General features: G+C 40.1%; 1 protein-coding gene across 1 annotated transcript in view; it reads left to right on the top strand.

The window, feature by feature from the left end:
- OCA2 (OCA2 melanosomal transmembrane protein) overlaps positions 1 to 21,582 on the top strand; it is a 483,960-nt gene that overhangs the window by 385,472 nt on the left and 76,906 nt on the right. The window lies entirely within an intron of this gene.

Raw genomic sequence — 21,582 nt, 5'->3', positions numbered from 1 at the left:
GGACTGGGTAGGGAGCCTCTGAGCATCTGTAGTGGGCATGTGAGGAAAAGGTGTTTTGGAGAGAAGTAGTTTTATGATAAGAAGCAGTTGAAGAAGGGCCGGGGTGACTACGAGGCATGTATTAATGAGGGTCTTAGCAAAGTAAATGCAGACAGGGATGGCCTTGCGTGTTTTACCTCTAGTTAACTAGACAATTACAGTTATAAAGTCACAGTAGGAGAGACAGATTATTTTTCTTTTTCATTTCAAGGCAATAAACATTATCAGTATTTTAATTTTTTCTTATCTCTATCTTCTGCCTATGGATATGTTACTATACATTTTTTAATTTTATTTTTTAATATAATTTATGTCAAATAGGGTAACATACAATGTGTGAAGTGTGCTCTTAGTTTTTGGGGTAGAATCCCTGGTTCATCCCTTACATACACACCCAGTGCTCATCCCAAGTATTCTCCTCAGTGCCCATCAGCCATTTTCCCCTCTCCCCCACCCCTCCATCAACCCTCAGATTGTTCTCTGTATTTAAGAGTCTCTTATGATTTTCCTCCCTTCTCTCTGTTTGTAACCATTTTTTCCCCTTCCCTTCCCCCATGGTCTTCTGTTCAGTTTCTCAAGATCCACATATGAGTGAAAACATATGCTATCTGTCTTTCTCTGACTGGCTTATTTCAGTCAGCATAATACCTTCCAGTTCTATCCATGTTGCTGCAAAAGGCAGGTTTTCATTCTTTCTCATTGCCAGTAGTATTCCATTGTATATATAAACCGATCTTCTTCACCCATTCATCAGTTGGTGAATATTTAGGCTCTTTCCATAATGTGGCTATTGTTGAAAGTGCTGCGATAAACATTGGGGTACATGTGCTCCTATGAATCAGCATTGGTGTATCCTTTGGACAAATTCCTGGTAGTGCTATTGCTGTGTCGTAGGGTAGCTATGTTTTTAATTTTTTGAGGAACTTCCACACTGTTTTCCAGAGGGGCTACACCAGCTTGCATTCCCACCAACAATGCAAGAGTGTTCCCTTCTCTCCACATCCTCTCCATCATCTGTTGTTTCCTGAGTTGTTCATTTTAGCCACTCTGACCAGTGTGATGTAGGATTTCGGTGTGGTTTTGATTTGTATTTCCCTGATGAAGAGTGACGTTGAGCATCTTTTCATGTGTCTGTTGCCCATCTGGATGTCTTCTTTGGAAAAGTGTCTATTCATGTCTTCTGCCCATTTCTTCACTGGATTATTTGTTTTTTTCTGGTATGGAATTTGGTGAGTTCTTTGTAGATTTTGGATACTAGCCCTTTATCCGAGATATCATTTGCAAATATCTTCTTCCATTCTGTTGGTTGCCTTTTAGTTTTGTTGATTGTTTCCTTTTCAGTGCAGAAGCTTTTTATCTTCATGAGGTCCTAATAGTTCATTTTTGCTTTTAATTCCCTTGCCTTTGGAGATGTGCCAAGTAAGAAATTGCTGTGGCTGAGGTCAAAGAGGTTGTTGCCTGCTTACTCCTGTAGGGTTTTGATGGTTTCCTGTCTCACATTCAGGCCTTTCATCCATTTTGAGTTTATTTTTGTGTATGGGGTAAGAAAGTGGTCTAGTTTCATTCTTCTGCATGTTGTTGTCCAGTTCTCCCAGCACAATTTGCTAAAGAGACTGTCTTTTTTCCATTGGATGCTCTTTCCTGTTTTGTCAAATATTAGTTGGCCATACATTTGTGGGTCCAATTCTGGTGTTGCTATTCTATTCTATTGGTCTATGTATGTGTGTTTCACCCAATACCATACTGTCTTGATTACAGCTTTGTAGTAGAGGTTAAACTCTGAGATTGTGATGCCTCCTGCTTTGGTTTTCTTTTTCAATATTACTTTGGCTATTTGGGGTCTTTTGTGGTTCCATACACATTTTAAGATTGTTTGTTCCAGCTTTGAGAAGAATGCTGGTGCAATTTTGATTGGGATTGCATTTAATGTGTAGATTGCTTTGGATAGTATTGTCATTTTAACAATATTTATTCTTCTAATGCATGAGCATGGAATGTTTTTCCATTTCTTTGTGTCTCCTTCAATTTTGTTCATAAGCTTTCTATAGTTTTCATCATAGCGGTCTTTTACATCTTTGGTTAGGTTTATTCCTAGGTATTTTATGCTTCTTGGTGCAATTGTGAATGGGATCAGTTTCTTTTTCTTTCTCTTTCCGTTCCTTCATTATTGGTGTATAAAAATGCAACTGATTTCAGTAAATTGATTTTGTGCCCTGCAACTTTGCTGAATTCATGTATCATCAGTCCTAGGAGTCTTTTGGTAGAGTCTTTTGGGTTTTCCATGTTGAGTATTGTGTCATCTGTGAAAAGTGAAAGTTTGACTTCTTTGCCATTTTTGGTGACTTTATTTTGTTTTGTTGTCTACTTGCTGATGCTAGGACTTCCAACAGTATGTTAAAAGCAGTGGTGAGAGTGGACATCCCTGTCGTGTTCCTGATCTCGGGGGGACAGCTCTCAGTTTTTCTCCATTGAGGACGATATTAGCTGTGGGCTTTTCATAAATGGCTCTTATGATGTTTAGGTACATTCCTTTGATCCCAACTTTCTTGAGGGTTTTTAATAAAAAAGTATGTTGTATTTTGTCAAATGCTTTTTCTGCATCTATTGACAGGATCATATGGTCCTTATCCTTTCTGTTATTAATGTGAAGTATCACATTGATTGATTTGTGAATATTGCAGCCCAGGAATGAATCCACTTGATCATGATGAATAGCTCTTTGTAAAGGCTGTTGAATTCTATTTGCTGGTATCTTGTTGAGAATTTTTGTTTCCATGTTCATCAGGGATATTGGCCTGTAATTCTCCTTTTTTTGTAGGGTCTTGGTCTGGTTTGGGAATCAAGGTAATGCTGGCTTCATAGAATGAGCCAAAGCTTTCCTTCCGTTTCAATTTTTTGGAACAGCTTCAGATGGATAAGTATTAACTTTGCTGTAAATGTCTGGTAGAATTTCCTTCGGAATCCATCTAGCCCAGTACTCTTATTTGTTGAGAGATTTTTGATAACTGATTCAATTTTTCACTAGCTATGGGTCTGTTTAATTTTTTGATTTCTTCCTGTTGGAATTTTGGTAGTGTGTGGGTGTCTAGGAGTTTGTTCATTTCTTCCAGTTATCATTTTTTTTGGAAAATAATTTTTCACAGTGTTCTCTAATAATTGCTTGTATTTCTGAGGGATTGGTTGTAATAAATCTATTTTCATTTGTGATTTTATCTATTTGGGTCCTCTCTTTTCTTTGAGAAGTCTGGCTAGGGATTTATCAACTTTTTAAAAATTTTTTCAAAAAAACAACTCAGTTTCATTGATCTTTTGTACTGTTCTTTTTTTTTTGAATTCTGTTTTGTTTCTTTCTGCTCTGATCTTTATTATTTCTCTTCTTCTGCTGGCCTTGGGGTTTCTTTGTTGTTCTGCTTCTAGTTCCTTTGTGTGTGCTGTTAGATTTTGTATTTGGGATTTTTCTTGTTTCTTGAGATAGAGCTGGATTGCAGTGTATTTTCCTCTTAGGACTGCCTTAGCTGCATCCCAAAGGGTTTGGACTGTTGTGTTTTCATTTTCATTTGCTTACATATAATTTTTAATGTCTTCTTTAATTGCCTGGCCAACCTATTCATTCTTTAGTAGGATATTCTTTAACCTCCATGCTTTTGGAGATTTTCTACACTTTTTCCTATGGTTGATTTCAAGTTTCATAACATTGTGTTCTGAACGTTTGCATGGTATGATCTGAATTATTTTGTATTTATTGAGGACTGTTTTGTGACCCAATATATGATCTATCTTGGATAATGTTCCATGTGCACTTGAGAAGAATTTCTATTCTGCTGCTTTTGGATGAAAAGTTCTAAATATATCTGTCAAGTCTATCTGGTCCAGTGTATCATTCAGGACCATTGTTTGTTTGTTTTGTTGCTTATTATTATTTATTATTTATTGATTGGTTTTCTGTCTGGATGATCTGTCCATTGTTGTAAGTGGAGTATTAAAGTTCCTTGCAATTACCACATTCTTACCAATAAGATTGCTTAGGTTTGTGATTGTTTTTTATATTTGGGTTCTGTCAAATTGGGTGCATAAACATTTAGAATTGTTAGCTCTTCTTGATGGATAGACCCTGTAGTTATGATATAAAGCCCTTCTTCATTTCTTGTTAACAGCCTTTAGTTTAAAATCTAGTTTTTCTGATATAAGTATGGCTATTCCAGCTTTCTTTTGACGTCCAGTAGCGTGATAGATGGCTTTCCATCCCCTCACTTACAATCTGAAAGTGTCCTCAGGTTTGAAATGGGTCTGTTGTACACAGCCAATAGATGAGTCTTGTTTTTTTTATCCATTCAGATACCCTATGTGTTTTGACTGGAGCATTTAGTCCATTTACATTCAGTGTTATTATTTAAAAATATAGGTTAGAGTCATTGTGTTATCTGTAGGTTTCATGCTTGTAGTGATGTCTCTTGTCCTGTGTGGTCTTTGCAATAGTCACAGTCCCCCCCCCCCCAACCTTAGGATCTCTTGTAGGGCTAGTTTAGTGGTGATGAATTCCTTCAGTTTTTGTTTGTTTGGGAAAAACTTTATCTCTCCTTATATTCTGAATGACAGGCTTGTTGAATAAAGAATTCTTGGCTGCATATTTTTCCTATTTATCACATTGAAAATTTCCTGCCACTCCTTCTGGCCTGCCAAGTTTCAGCAGATATGTCTGCTTCTACACTTATGTGTGTACCTTTGTAGATTAAGGCCTGTTTATCCCTAACTGCTTTCAGAATTCTCTTTATCCTTGTAGTTTGCCAGTTTCACTATGATATGTCATGCAGAAGATGGATTCATGTTACATCTGAAGGGTGTTCTCCTGGATTTCAATTTCTGTTTCCTTCTCATATTGGGGAATTCTCAGCTATGATTTTTTTTCAAGTACACCTTTTGTCCCCTGCCCTCCCTGCTTCCTCTGGAACTCCTTTGATATGGATATTATTCCGTTTCATTGAATCACTTAGTTCTCTAATTCTCCTGTCATGGTCCAGAAATTTTTTATCTTTCTTTTTCTCAGCTTCATCTTTTTCCATAATTTTATCTTATATTTCACTTATTCTTCCCTTTGCCTTTTCAATCCTCACTGTTACCACCTATAGTGTATTTTGCACCTCATTTACAGCATTTTTAAAATTCATCATGACCATTTTTTTAGTTCTTGATCTCTGCAGCATAGAGTCTCTGCTCTCTTCTATGTTTTTTTTCAAGCCCAGTGATTAATCTTATGACTCTTATTTTAAATTCTCTTTCAGTTTTATTGTTTAGATCTGATCAATTCTTTAGCTGTCATTTCTTCCTGGAATTTGTTTTTTGGATAATTCTTCTGTTTCATCATTTTGGCTACTTTTCTGTTCCTTATGTGCTTGTTATGTGCTGTTCCTTATGTGCTTGTTATGTGTCCTTCACCTGGGAGCACTACTTTATTAAAGTGGGATCATACACTGTCCAGGGCCTGGATCTTCAGGAGGTGTTTTTTGGAGAGTGTTACTTGCTCTTTGTTTTTGTGACTGTTGCTTTAGCTCCCTACTCATAGTTATGTTTTGGATACTTCACCAGGTGTGCTTAGTTTTGTTTGCTGAAGTAGCCCTGGAAAATAAAACAAACAAACAAACAAACAAAAACAGAAAAAAAAAACCCACCAGCTGCAGCAAACAATGGAATGGTGTCATTTTTGATGGAAAGGCTTTATCTCTTGCAAAGAGAGATATGATATGGGGCAGGGAAAAAGAAAAGAAAAGAAAATTGACCAGGCATAGAAACTCTATGCCTTAATCCAAAGAGCCAGAGGGGGGAAAATAAAGAAGGAGATATAGAACAAGTATAAAGAGAATAGATTAAATATTTCTTCTTAAACAAACTGACAACCAGAATAACCAGACTAGAGGAGAAAAGAAATGAGAAAATTAAGAGAAAAAAAATATATAATAAGACTTGTCTAAGATTTAAATCAGAAAATGAAAATTCACTGGGTACCTTGGAACTTGTGGCAATGCTGGTCTGGGGGAGGCACTGTCTGGTTTATCAGCCTCAATACTGCTCCAGTAGATGTGCAGTTACCAGGTGCAGAGGGGTATGGTTTGGTGTAAGTGGGTCTGGGATCCACAGTGGACCCACTGTCAGTTCCCTGAGGCCCCATCTTGGTGATGGGGAGAAAAATGGTGACACCCAGTCTCTCCTCCATGGACCAGTGTGCCAAACCACTCTGTTCAGGCTGCCCTCGCAGTGCCGTGGGTATGAATGAGGTGGCTTGTCCCACTCTGCTGACTCTCACGCCTCCCTGGCTCTTGGCTGGGATTTATACTCCAATGTAGGAGAGACATATTCTTTCATGGGGATGATGTATACCTAGAGAATTCTTTACATCATACATTTCTTCCTTCTTCTAAGCAAGAGAGGGTTTATGCTTTTGTTGCTATTGGAATTGGATCTTTTTTGGGGTTCTTTAGAAAGAGAAACCAACCTGAAAGTTTTATATCCTGACCTAGGAAATGAATAGTTACTTCACTAAAATGGCACTGCCATGGGAAAAAATGCAATTTATCATACAGTTGTCTTTAATTAATGTTTTTTTAATGAAAGAGTTTTTAAAAAGTTTTATTCTTCTTCCTATCAGTACCAACGCCTGTCATGAACTTCTTTCAAGCCAAAGTGCCACCACTCTGTCACATTATATGGTGATAAGTTTGAGAATGATGAGGGGAAAATAGGGCATATTCCTACCTTCACATTACATAATAGCTGGAATTCTCCTCTCTTTGCTGGGAACTCAACAGGGGAAAATATTTTCTGTCAAGAATTTTTCTTTGGGAAAACCCTTATAATTTTATAGTTGAATAGTAACTGAATACTTAAAGTCTATATTATATTATTGTACATGTGGTTGGTAAAATGAATTTGGGTGTTTCTATGGGCAGAAGGTTGTAATGGATTTTGATAAATGAAGACTTTCATCCAAGAATTCACATGATTTATGGTGGGTCTTCACTCCAATAACTATCTCATAGTTGAGTCATCAACTTCATTATACATGCAATATCAGTTAATAAAAATGCTCAACTTTTTGTGAAAATTATTTTTGGAATTATTTACAGAATGACAAAATCCAACTTTGAGATCATTTTTTAAAAATGTTTGTTTCCCTGATGAGGAGTGACGTTGAGCATCTTTTCATGTGCCTGTTGGCCATCTGGATGTCTTCTTTAGAGAAGTGTCTATTCATGTTTTCTGCCCATTTCTTCACTGGATTATTTGTTGGAATGCAAATTGGTGCAGCCACTCTGGAAAACAGTGTGGAGGTTCCTCAAAAAATTAAAAATAGACCTACCCTATGACCCAGCAATAGCACTGCTAGGAATTTATCCAAGGGATACAGGAGTAGCGATGCCTCGGGGCACTTGTACCCCAATGTTTATAGCAGCACTCTCAACAATAGCCAAATTATGGAAAGAGCCTAAATGTCCATCAACTGATGAATGGATAAAGAAATTGTGGTTTATATACACAATGGAATACTACGTGGCAATGAGAAAGAACGAAATATGGCCCTTTGTAGCAATGTGGATGGAACTGGAGAGTGTGATGCTAAGTGAAATAAGCCATACAGAGAAAGACAGATACCATATGGTTTCACTCATATGTGAATCCTGAGAACTTAACAGAAACCCATGGGGGAGGGGAAGGAAAAAAAAAGAGAGGTTAGAGTGGAAGAGAGCCAAAGCATAAGAGACTGTTAAAAACTGAGAACAAACTGAGGGTTGATGGGGGGTGGGAGGGAGGGGAGGGTGGGTGATGGGTATTGAGGAGGGCACCTTTTGGGATGAGCACTGGGTGTTGTATGGAAACCAATTTGACAATAAACTTCATATATTGAAAAAAAAATTTAAAAAATGTTTGTTTATTTTTGAGAGAGAGACAGAGAATGGACAGAAGAGAGATAGAGAGAGACACAAAGAACCTGAAGGAGGCTCTAGGCTTCAAGCTGTCAGCACAGAGCTTGAACTCACAAACCATGAGATCATGACCTGAGCCAAAGTCTGATGCTTAACTGACTGAGCCACTCAGGTGACCCAAGATCATTTTTATAAAGTGGTTTGAAGTAAAAATGAAGCAATCCTTGACCTGTTTAATCATTGTCCAGCCCTTTGGCCACAAGGTCAGTCGAGCAGCAAGGGGATTACATCTGCTGAGGCCTCCTGCACCTTGTTTGGGGCTTGGCATTTGGTGCCTTTTCTTAGTTGGTCACTATGTCTGTCACCTAAATGGCCAGGTCTTATTAGCTTCATTTTATAGGTGAGGTAACCAACATGGTTCTTGTGACTTGGTCATAATAACAAAGCTACATCATCCTCTTGCTTAAGTGACATGGGTGCTGTCCACCCCAGACACAAAGTCATATTTCCCTATATCCAGAGAAAAGATGAGCTTTCATCACAGTATTTATAAGACCCTGAAACAACACTAAGCCATTTTCTTCTCTTGATTGACTTATAAATTAAAAAAAATCAATATATCTGAGTTTCCTAAACTCCAAAAATTGATAACTGTTTGAACTATAATAGTTCTATTGGAATGGGGAGCAACAAGGAGAGGGGGGAAAATGTTATTCTTCTCAAAGTGAGTGAAACACTTCAGAACAGTGAGATTCAGCATTATCCAAAATAGAAGTTATAAGAAATTGAAGAAATATCAGAAATTGGAGGATATGAGTAAAGGCCTGCATGGGCAAGAGTAGGTTCATGTTGAGGCAGAAATAGAGCAAAGAGGATGGAGCTGTGAGGTTGGGGGTCCCAGAGGAGGTTGGAGAAAGCAAATGGCATGGAAGACACCTGGTTTTTCCCTCAGAGGTTACAGTGAGAACTAGTTGGAGAGACAAGAGCACTGAGGTGAAGGGGATCCATTCAGTCCAGGAGAGTGAAGATCTAGAAGATACTGAGGCAGGAGCAGGACATCCATTATCCTGGGACATGACAGATGCATAGGACATTCTGGGTTTGGAATAACACTCCATGTGAATTTCTCACCTATGACTTCCCACCAATCCCACCTCCAGTTTTCTATCTGACTCCAGACCCAATTTTCTAAGGCCCATCCTCCTTGATGCGCTGTTTACCAGAATACACACCTTATGCCCTCTCCTCCCTTCAGGCACGTCCTCCCCGTTTCTGTCAATCTGGTATATTTTCCTAAATATTCAGGCCAAAAACCTGAGTCATATAATGTCAGTGCTGTACTGAAATGTACATATTATTCTCCAACCCTCCCTCAGAAATATGCATTGTTTCCCAATTTCTTGTGTCTTCCAACTCCTAAGAATGTCCACTTGGTGTTTAGTTATACAGTTGGACAATCCTTCTTCATGAGTAAGTGGATTCTGCCTATGGTGGTCTTCTCCCCCTCTCTCTACCCCATTAGTCCTAGCACAATATTCTCAGCCCAAAAATTAGGTGGTTTTAACTTCTTCCCCTGATCAGTGTCTTGGTCAGTTCAGACGACTATAACAAAGTACCATAGACTGGGTGGCTTATGAAAAACAGACATTTATTTCTCATGGTTCTGGAGACTGGAAGTCTGAGATTAGGGTGCCAACATGGTCAGGTTCTCTTTCAAGTCTCAGCCTACTGACTTCTCAATGTGTCCTCACATGGTGGAGAGAGAGCAAGAGAATACTCTGGGGTCTCCTTTATAAGGGCACTAATCTCATCCATTAAGTCCTCTACCTTTGTGACCTAATCACATCCCAAATACCTTCACATTGGCGGTTATGACTTAATGTATGAATTTGGGGAGACACAAACAATTAGCTGATAGCATATCGCCAGTTCTCACAGAGCTTTCCCTTCTCCACCTAAAATCCTTTGGTGATAGTCACATCCTTGCCCATTCTATCTGAGCCAGTGTGAGTTCTTCCATTTCTTCTATAAAGTGTGGGCTTGCCAGAGAAGAAAGGAACCATTTTCTCCCTTGTTTTATACTATATCCCTCTATTTGTGAAGCCTGATTCTGCATTAACCCCCGTGTGGAGTGAGGAGAAAGGAATATTTACTGGAGCAAAAGACTGGGTGATTGAATTCCATTCCCTTTGCCTTGTGTATCCACTGTTTTCACAGTGTCTTCACAGCAGAGAGCAGACAGGCATGAAGCAATTACCTAAGTGAGTTAAGAAAAACAATTGCTTTTGCTTTCTTATTACCTCCATCATCAGAGGAGCCTCCTTCATCTCATCCCCAGATAGCTCACACTTCTCTTTATTGGGAAGACAAGGTCTAAATCTACTCTTTTGACTGAAGGGGTACTATGGATTGGAGACTTACATTGAAATCAGTGGCAGGGCTGTGGATTTATTGCTTGGTCTTTCTCATTTTCCTGAAGAAAATGGACTTTAACAATAATCTTCTCTCATATAAAAAAATAAATTCTCAGGAAAGAAAATCACTCATGGCGTCCAACTTACTGAAGTACTCTAGAGCAGAGTTTTTCAAATGTTCCTTTAATATGATTACATAAACTGGGTGTTAGGACATGAAGCAAGTTTCTCTTTGTACTGGGAAGTATTTGCTGTCCACAGGAGGCTGGTCCGTGAGTTCCCTGAGGGAAGGGCTCTGTTTTCTTATTCCTCACTGCATGTGCATTGACAGCATTTATCACTGCATGAATTCATATGTATGCTTGCACATATATGTACAAGTACGTGCATAGTCATCTACCTTTCCAAGTAGTGACAAATGACATTGAGAAAAATAAGTTACAAAATGAGGTGCTTGAAAGTACAAGGTGAAGGTTGAGGTGGGGCTTCTTTTGAGGAATGGGTCAGCAAAGACTCTCTGAGATGCGCTTTGCTCTGAGAGATATAAGGGTAAGTCATCAGACAGTGGGGAGCAGGAACTTGGTGAAGGAGCCCTCAGTGGAAAAACCCTGAATCATAGATGGCTGGGGGTCACCTCAGGCTAGACATAGCCTTAAAGACCCTGTCAGGAACTTAGATGTCATTTATGTGTTACATGAAACCATCAGAAGGGTGTAGGCAGGGTGTGGTATGATTAGATTTTCATTTGCTAGTATCAGCTTGGCTGCTGTAGATGACAGAGTGGCAGCCAGAGCCAGTTAGGGTGATTCCAGTTGTCTAGAGGGGTGTTGGTGGTTTGGACTGGGGAAGGCATGGGTTGGGCATGACGTGGGACATACATTCCTGGTAGAGCTGAGGGGATTTGTATATGTGTCAGATGTGGGGTTTGAGGCCTGGATGAGTATCAGGGATGATTTTCAGGTATAGCTGGGGCCATTCTGGATGAGGGCAGGAACATAGATGGAAGCACAGTGTGAAGAGGCTGGTGAAACAGACAGTCAGGCTTGGTGACACACACCTTGTTTGCTACCTACCAGCTTTTATTAAGCTTGCCAGAAGTCTGCTCCAAAGTATGGGCCACCACTGGAGTGAAAACTTTTTTTTTTGTAGCAAACACCCTATTTCCTATGGGAAAGAGTTGGAGAGTTGGCAAGAATCTGGTCTCTTAACCACCCCCAGACTTTCCAAACTGCCAGGGTAAATCCTGTCTTGACCCTTCTCCAACAGGGTATGGCCCAAGGAAGTGGATCCATTCACATTTGACTCCCTGATTTCTCTTCAAACTTGGCCTACTTGCCTCAGAGTACTTTATCCTTCTGGGTGGGAAAACCAGATTTTATGACTTGTGCACACTTTACACATCTGTGAATCATTATATAAGTGTCATGTTCTTTCAATCTCCTAAGCTTTGGAAACTTCAAACAAGGCACAAACTGAAACCAAAGTCTTTTGTCTGTTAGAAATTGTAGACTTTTTTTTGGTGGAAGTCTAGGATTTTATAAAACTTCAATTTGGAGACAAAAGCTGGAAATGAGCCCTTTGCTCTCAGTTTTCAGCTGTATCTTCCCCACCCCAAGGAAGGCCAACAGGAGATCAGGATGTCAAAAAGCCTGCCAGCTATGTGAGCAGTCAGAACACCACCATGCCACTTTAGCCAGACAGCACATAAAACTGGGCATCTTATTAAGCGTGTTTCCTTTTTTTAAACCATTTTCTCACTGTCTCAGAAAACTTCCATTGTAATTTCCCTTTGAGGATGAGGCTCTGCCATTCAGCCTAAGACGCAGGCATGGAGAGATGATGCTGGAGGCTCTGGAACCCCTCTGACTTCCTGGTCCTCTGGGACCTCCATCTCACTTGCCTCTGGTGAACCATTGCATCTGGCCACCCAAAAATGTCTTTGGGCTGCTTCTCTGTTGCTCTCTGCTGGGTCATCTGTGCACTCCTGTGGTTTCTGTTCCATCTGGATGTTGGAGACAGGAATCCCCTCTAACCAGATAGTCACCAGGAAACTTCCTACTTATTCCACACCTCCACGTGGATGACCTTGGCTCTGCTCCCAGTCTGGTCCAGAGCATCTGCTGAGCAGCCCACTCCAGCCCAGTTCTGCCATTCAGAGGAAGATCCCCGGACCATGGTGTCATCCTTCTTTCTCTCCTTTCTCATGTGCAATCAATGGACAAATCCTGGGCAGGGCAGCTCCCTGGACATGCTGCCGGTGTCATCCACATCTCAGATCTCCCAGGGCTCTGATCAACGTTCAGTGCTCTGCTCTTAGCTATCTTGAAATTCTTAGTAATTTTTGAACCAGGGGCCCTGCATTTTCACTTTGTACTGGGATCCCACATGGTGTAGCCAACTGCCTACTGGTTCTGTCTGTGAAGTATCTAGAACACCCATCCACTTCTCTCATGTCTTCTTTATAGCTTCTCTGTTTTTACCTTACTGGTGGAAGTGATTGCTGGTCTATTCTTGCTTCCCTCTACTCACTGTATACACAATATTTTCAAAATGACTTTGCATTGCATTGTCATGTCTAAGTAGGTAACCTGTCCTAGCCCTGTGTGGACACAGCCACTCCGAATGTACCTGTGCCCTGGTGCTGATACTTCCCAGGTGGAGCTCCTGCCCTCACCTTTCTCAGGCATCTCCTCAGCCCAGGCCCACCCTCCCCACTCTAAAATATCTGCTCTGCTAGCTCTTCTCAATCTAGACCACACTCCGAAGGTAGGGCTTCCTGACAGGTGCTTCTTCACTGCATTGATGGCAGGTGCAGTTAAATAACTAATTGTGCAGAGAGTTGTTTAATGTCTGTGTGTCTTGCTAGAATGCAAACTCAGTGAATTTTTGGGTCATAATTATGGTGGGAGGAGAGCCTAACACAGGGCTTTATATCCCCTGGATGCTAAGTAAATATTGATGGAAGGAAGGAAGGAAGGAAGGAAGGAAGAAGGAAGGAAAGGCGGAGAGGAAAGAGTGATTCGCTTTAGAAACTACTAGCTCTACATTGATGATTGGGGTGTTGGGCTCCAGGACGCTGGTGATTCCAAGGCCACTGGTGATTTTGTTGTCTTTCTCAGCCAAGATAAGGAGGAGTGCAGTCCCCAGGGCCCCCATTTCTGGCCTCCTCCCTGGCATCTTCCCATCTTCCCTGGGCTTCAGTTTACTCACCTGATAAAGAAGAGGTTGAACCAGATGGTTTTTGAAGTCCTTTGTGGTGCTAGAATTTTATGATTCTATTTTTGTCAAGCCCCTCAGGAAATAAAACTGCAGTGTAAATAATAAAAATAAAAAAGAACATTCTATTTGAAAGTGCTGTAGGCAATTCCTTTTTTATATTCCCAAGAAATGATGCTATTTCCATCCACATGAAATTGGGCCATTCTGGCTTTCTGTTTCACAAAGTCAAACTGGGTGACTTTTTTCCTTTAAGTTTCAAGAAGACAATTTAAGTACAAGGAGTCTGATATGGTTAATTTTTCATTCCTTGTGTGTAAATGTTGCTTAAGTGTAGTTTGGGGTTAAAATTCACAATCAGTGAGAAAAATATTAATGTTCAATTTTCTAAACTCTTTATGGTAGACAAAGATAGAGGGTGACAATTTACCATTCTTCGAACAATTTCTGGGTGAAAATTGTATCTGTGAGTTTGTTAGTGAATTCTTTTTAAAGACTGAATAAAGAAAACTTTTTTGTTATTTTTAACATTTTGCTATATTCTGCTATAGTCTCTTTACTTTTTAAAAATATCTTTATTGAGGTATGATTAATATACAATAAACTGCAAATGTTTACAGTATAAAATATAAGTTTTGACATATATATATGCCTGTGAAACTTCCCATAATCCAGTATAGTTAATATACTCATCATACTGCCCCCAGACACTTTCTCTTGCCCCTGACTCCTCCCGTACCCAATGAACTGCTAATATGTTTTCTGTCACTAAAGATTAGTTTGCACTTTCTAGTTTTATTTTATTTTTAAAGTTTACTTATTTATTTTGAGAGACAGAGAGAACAAGTGGAGGGGGGGCAGAGAGAGAGAATCCCAAGCAGGCTCTGCACTGTCATCACAGAGCCTGATGCAGGGCTTGAACTTATGAACCATGAGATCATGACCTGAACCAAAACCAAGAATCAGATGCTTAAGTGACTGAGCCACCCAGGCTTCCCTGCACTTTCTAGTTTTATATAAATGGAATTATCCAGTGTGTATTCTTAGCTTCTTTTGTTTCTTACACCAAGCACATTTTAAAAAATATTTATTTATTTATTTATTTATTTATTTATTTATTTATTTATTTTAATATATGAAATTTACTGTCAAATTGTTTTCCACACAACACCCAGTGCTCATCCCAAAAGGTGCCCTCCTCAATACCCATCACCCACCCTCCCCTCCCTCCCACCCCCCATGAACCCTCAGTTTGTTCTCAGTTTTTAACAGTCTCTTATGCTTTGGCTCTCTTCCACTCTAACCTCTCTTTTTTTTTCCTTCCCCTCCCCCATGGGTTTCTGTTAAGTTCTCAGGATTCACATATGAGTGAAACCATATGGTATCTGTCTTTCTCTGTATGGCTTATTTCACTTAGCATCACACTCTCCAGTTCCATCCACGTTGCTACAAAAGGCCATATTTCATTTTTTCTCATTGCTACGTAGTATTCCATTGTGTATATAAACCACAATTTCTTTATCCATTCATCAGTTGATGGACATTTAGGCTCTTTCCATAATTTGGCTATTGTTGAGAGTGCTGCTATAAAAATTGGGGTACAAGTGCCCCTGTGCATCAGTACTCCTGTATCCCTTGGATAAATTCCTAGCAGTGCTATTGCTGGGTGATAGAGTAGGTCTATTTTTAATATTTTGAGGAACCTCCACACTGTTTTCCAGAGTGGCTGCACCACTTTGCATTGCCACCAACAGTGCAAGAGGGTTCCCGTTTCTCCACATCCTCTCCAGCATCTATAGTCTCCTGATTTGTTCATTTTGGCCACTCTGACTGGCATGAGGTGATATCTGAGTGTGGTTTTGATTTGTATTTCCCTGATGAGGAGCGACATGGAACACCTTTTCATGTGCCTGTTGGCCATCCGGATGTCTTCTTTAGAGAAGTGTCTATTCATGTTTTCTGCCCATTTCTTCACTGGGTTATTTTTTCTTCGGGTGTGGAGTTTGGTGAGCTCTTTATAGATTTTGGATACTAGCCCTTTGTCCGATATGTCATTTGCAAATATCTTTTCCCATTCCGTTGGTTGCCTTTTAGTTTTGTTGGTTGTTTCCTTTGCTGTGCAGAAGCTTTTTATCTTCATAAGGTCCCAGTAGTTCATTTTTGCTTTTAATTCCCTTGCCTTTGGGGATGTGTCGAGTAAGAGATTGCTACGGCTGAGGTCAGAGAGGTCTTTTCCTGCTTTCTCCTCTAAGGTTTTGATGGTTTCCTGTCTCACATTCAGGCCCTTTATCCATTTTGAGTTTATTTTTGTGAATGGTGTGAGGAAGTGGTCTAGTTTCAACCTTCTGCATGTTGCTGTCCAGTTCTCCCAGCACCATTTGTTAAAGAGACTGTCTTTTTTCCATTGGATGTTCTTTCCTGCTTTGTCAAAGATGAGTTGGCCATACATTTGTGGGTCTAGTTCTGGGGATTCTATTCTATTCCATTGGTCTATGTGTCTGTTTTTATGCCAATACCATGCTGTCTTGATGATTACAGCTTTGTAGTAGAGGCTAAAGCCTGGGATTGTGATGCCTCCTGCTTTGGTCTTCTTCTTCAAAATTCCTTTGGCTATTCGGGGCCTTTTGTGGTTCCATATGAATTTTAGGATTGCTTGTTCTAGTTTCGAGAAGAATGCTGGTGCAATTTTGATTGGGATTGCATTGAATGTGTAGATAGCTTTGGGTAGTATTGACATTTTGACAATATTTATTCTTCCAATCCATGAGCAGGGAATGTCTTTCCATTTCTTTACGTCTTCTTCAATTACCTTCATAAGCTTTCTATAGTTTTCAGCATACAGATCTTTTACATCTTTGGTTAGATTTATTCCTAGGTATTATGCTTCTTGGTGCAATTGTGAATGGGATCAGTTTCTTTATTTGTCTTTCTGTTGCTTCATTGTGAGTGTATAAGAATGCAACTGATTTCTGTACCTTGATTTTGTATCCTGCAACTTTGCTGAATTCAGGTATCAGTTCTAGCAGACTTTTGGTGGCGTCTATCGGATTTTCCATGTATAATATCATGTCATCTGCAAAAGCGAAAGCTTGACTTCATCTTTGCCAATTGTGATGCCTTTGATTTCCTTTTGTTGTCTGATTGCTGATGCTAGAACTTCCAGCACTATGTTAAACAACAGCGGTGAGAGTGGGCATCCCTGTTGTGTTCCTGATCTCAGGGAAAAAGCTCTCAGTTTTTCCCCATTGAGGATGATGTTAGCTGTGGGCTTTTCATAAATAGCTTTTATGATCTTTAAGTATGTTCCTTCTATCCCAACTTTCTCAAGGGTTTTTATTAAGAAAGGGTGCTGGATTTTGTCAAAGGCCTTTGCTGCATCGATTGACAAGATCATATGGTTCTCTTTTTTTTTTTTTTGTTAATGTGATGTATCACGTTGATCGATTTGCAAATGTTGAACCAGTCCTGCATCCCAGGAATGAGTCCCACTTGATCATGGTGAATAATTCTTTTTATATGCTGTTGAATTCGATTTGCTAGTATATTATTGAGAATTTTTGCATCCATATTCATCAGGGGTATTGGCCTGTAGTTCTCTTTTTTTACTGGGTCTCTGTCTGGTTTAGGAATCAAAGTAATACTGACTTCATAGAATGAGTCTGGAAGTTTTCCTTCCCTTTCTATTTCTTGGAATAGCTTGAGAAGGATAGGTATTATCTCTGCTTTAAACGTCTGGTAGAACTCCCCTGGGAAGCCGTCTGGTCCTGGACTCGTATTTTTTGGGAGATTTTTGATTACCGATTCAATTTCTTCACTGGTCATGGGCCTGTTCAAGCTTTCTATTTCCTCCTGATTGAGTTTTGGAAGAGTGTGGGTGTTTAGGAATTTGTCCATTTCTTCCAGGTTGTCCAATATGTTGGCATATAATATTTCATAGTATTCCCTGATAATTGATTGTATCTCTGAGGGATTGGTTGTAATAATTCCATTTGCATTCATGATTTTATCTATTTGGGTCATCTCCCTTTTCTTTTTGAGAAACCTGGCTAGAGGTTTGTCAATTTTGTTTATTTTTTCAAAAAACCAACTCTTGGTTTTGTTGATCTGCTCTACAGTTTTTTTAGATTCTATATTGTTTATTTCTGCTCTGATCTTTATGATTTCTCTTCTTCTGCTGGGTTTAGGCTGCCTTTGCTGTTCTGCTTCTATTTCCTTTAGGTGTGCTCTTAGATTTTGTATTTGGGGTTTTTCTTGTTTCTTGAGATAGGCCTGGATTGCAATGTATTTTCCTCTCAGGACTGCCTTCGCTGCATCCCAAAGCGTTTGGATTGTTGTATTTTCATTTTCGTTTGTTTCCATATATTTTTTAATTTCTTCTCTAATTGCCTGGTTGACCCACTCATTCGTTAGTAGGGTGTTCTTTAACCTCCATGCTTTTGGAGGTTTTCCAGACTTTTTCCTGTGGTTGATTTCAAGCTTCATAGCATTGTGGTCTGAAAGTATACATGGTATAATTTCAATTCTTGTAAACTTATGAAGGGCTGTTTTGTGACCCAGTATATGATCTATCTTGGAGAATGTTCCATGTGCACTCGAGAAGAAAGTATATTCTGTTGCTTTGGGATGCAGAGTTCTAAATATATCTGTCAAGTCCATCTGATCCAATGTATCATTCAGGGCCCTTGTTTCTTTATTGACTGTGTGTCTAGATGATCTATCCATTTCTGTAAGTAGGGTGTTAAAGTCCTTTGCAATGACCACATTCTTATCAATAAGGTTGCTTATGTTTATGAGTAGTTGTTTTATATATTTGGGGGCTCCTGTATTCGGCGCATAGACATTTATAATTGTTAGCTCTTCCTGATGGATAGACCCTGTAATTATTATATAATGCCCTTCTTCATCCCTTGTTACAGCCTTTAATTTAAAGTCTAGTTTGTCTGATATAAGTATGGCTACTCCAGCTTTCTTTTGGCTTCCAGTAGCATGATAAATAGTTCTCCATCCCCTCACTCTCAATCTAAAGGTGTCCTCAGATCTAAAATGAGTCTCTTGTAGACAGAAAATAGATGGGTCTTGTTTTTTTATCCATTCTGATACTCTATGTCTTTTGGTTGGCGCATTTAATCCATTTACATTCAGTGTTATTATAGAAAGATACGGGTTTAGAGTCATTGTGATGTCTGTATGTTTTATGCTTGTAGTGATGTCTCTGGTACTTTGTCTCACAGGGTCCCCCTTAGGATCTCTTGTAGGGCTCGTTTAGTGGTGACAAATTCCTTCAGTTTTTGTTTGTTTGGGAAGACCTTTATCTCTCCTTCTATTCTGAGTGACAGACTTGCTGGATAAAGGATTCTCGGCTGCATATTTTTTCTGTTTAGCACACTGAAGATATCGTGCCAATCCTTTCTGGCCTGCCAAGTTTCAAAAGAGAGATCAGTCACGAGTCTTATAGGTCTCCCTTTATATGTTAGGGCATGTTTATCCCTTGCTGCTTTCAGAATTTTCTCTTTATCCTTGTATTTTGCCAGTTTCACTAAGATATGTCGTGCAGAAGATCGATTCAAGTTACGTCTGAAGGGAGTTCTCTGTGCCTCTTGGATTTCAATGCCTTTTTCCTTCCGCAGTTCAGGGAAGTTCTCAGCTATAATTTCTTCAAGTACCCCTCCAGCACCTTTCCCTCTCTCTTCCTTCTCTGGGATACCAATTATGCGTATATTATTTGTTTTTAGTGTACCACTTAGTTCTCTAATTTTCCCTTCATACTCCTGGATTTTTTTATCTCTCTTTCTCTCAGCTTCCTCTTTTTCCATAACTGTATCTTCTAGTTCACCTATTCTCTCCTCTGCCTCTTCAATCCGAGCCATCGTCATTTCCATTTTGTTTTGCATTTCGTTTAAAGCGCTTTTCAGCTCCTCGTGACTGTTCCTTAGTCCCTTGATCTCTGTGGCAAGAGATTCTCTGCTTTCCTCTATACTGTTTTCAAGCCCAGCGATTAATTTTATGACTATTATTCTAAATTCACTTTCTGTTATATTATTTAAATCCTTTTTGATCAGTTCATTCGCTGTTGTTATTTCCTGGAGATTCTTCTGAGGGGAATTCTTCTGTTTGGTCATTTTGGATAGTCCCTGGAGTGGTGAGGACCTGCAGGGCACTTCCCCTGTGCTGTGGTGTATAACTGGAGTTGGTGGGCGGGGCCACAGTCCGACCTGATGTCTGCCCCCAGCCCACTGCTGGGGCCACAGTCAGACTGGTGTGTGCCTTCTCTTCCCCTCTCCTAGGGGCGGGATTCACTGTGGGTTGGTGTGGCCAGTCTGGGCTACTTGCACACTGCCAGGCTTGTGGTGCTGAGGATCTGGCATATTAGCTGGTGTGGGTGGGCAAGGTGCACGGGGGCAGGAGGGGCAGGATTAGCTCACTTCTCCTTAGATGATCCACTTCAGGAGGGGCCCTGTGGCAGCGGGAGGGAGTCAGATCCGCTGCCGGAGGTTTGGCTCTGCATAAGCACAGAGTTGGGTGTTTGCGCAGAGTGAGCAAGTTCCCTGGCAGGAACTGGTTCTCTTTGGGATTTTGGCTGGGGGATGGGCGGGGGAGATGGCCCTGGCGAGGGCCTTTGTTCCCCACCAAACTGAACTCTGTCGTCCGGGGGCTCAGCAGCTCTCCCTCCCTTTGTCCTCCAGCCTTCCCACTTTCTGAGCAGAGCTGTTAACTTATGACCTCCCAGACGCTAAGTCGTGCTTGCTGTGGGAACACAGTCCGTCAGGCCCCTCTGCTTTTGCCTGCCAGACTCAGGGACTCTGCTTGGCCGGGGAGCCGCCCCTCCACCCCGGCTCCCTCCCGCCAGTCCGTGGAGCATGCACCGCCTAGCCGCCCTTCCTACCCTCTTCCGTGGGCCTCTCGTCTGCGCTTGGCTCTGGAGACTCGGTTCTGTTAATCCTCTGGTGGTTTTCTGGGTTATTTAGGCAAGTGTAGGTGGAATCTAAGTGTTTGGCAGGATGCGCGGTGAGCCCAGCGTCCTCCTACGCCGCCATCTTCCCTCCCTCCACATTTTTTTTTTGAGATTCACATATGTTGTGTGGATCAATGCTTCATTCCCTTTAATTGTTGAGTAGTATTCCATTGTAAGGGTTTTCCAGTTTGTTTTTTCATTTCTTGAACATCTGGGTTATTTCCTGTATATGGCTATTACAAATAAAACTGCTAAGAATATTCAGATACAAGTTTTTGTATGGACTTACCTGTCTTTTGGGTAAATACCTAAGAGTGGAGTGATTGGAACATATGGTAGGTATGTTTTTGAGATTTTAAGTAATCACCACACTGTTTCCCAAAATGATTTTATCATTTTGAGTTCCCACCAGCAGTGTATGAGAATTCCCACTTTTCCACATACCAACATGCATTACTTCCTATCTTCTTTATTACTGTCATTGAGTGGGTATAACTCCTTGTGTGTGTGTGTGTTTTTAATTGCAATAAAGTACACATAACATAAAATTTACCAGTTTAACCATTTTTAAGTGTACAGTTCAGTGGTATTAAGTACATTCACATTTTTTTTCAACCATCACTCTCATCCATCTTCTGAACTCCTTTCATCTTGCAAAACTGAAACTCTGTACTCCTTAAACACCAACTCCCCTTTCCCTTCTCCCAACCTCAGGCAACTACCACTCTACTTTCTACCTCTATTGATTCGACTACTCTAGGTACCTCATAAAAGTGGAATCATATAACATTTGTCATTTTGTGATTGTCATTTTATGACAATGATATAAAATGTCCTCAAGGTTAATCTGTATTGTAGCATGTGTCATAATTTCCTTCCTTTTTAACGTTGGATGATATTCCATTGTATTTATTTATTTATTTAAAATATTTTTAACTTTATTTTTTATTTTTTAAAAATTTACATCCAAATTAGTTAGCATATAGTGCAACAATGATTTCAGGAGTAGATTCCTTAATGCCCCTTACCCATTTATCCCATCCCC

Source organism: Neofelis nebulosa, chromosome 7 (genome assembly GCF_028018385.1).
Source record: "Neofelis nebulosa isolate mNeoNeb1 chromosome 7, mNeoNeb1.pri, whole genome shotgun sequence".
Taxonomy (NCBI): domain Eukaryota; kingdom Metazoa; phylum Chordata; class Mammalia; order Carnivora; family Felidae; genus Neofelis; species Neofelis nebulosa.
Note: the sequence above shows the minus strand (reverse complement) of the source record. Positions and strands in the feature narration are given on the sequence as shown.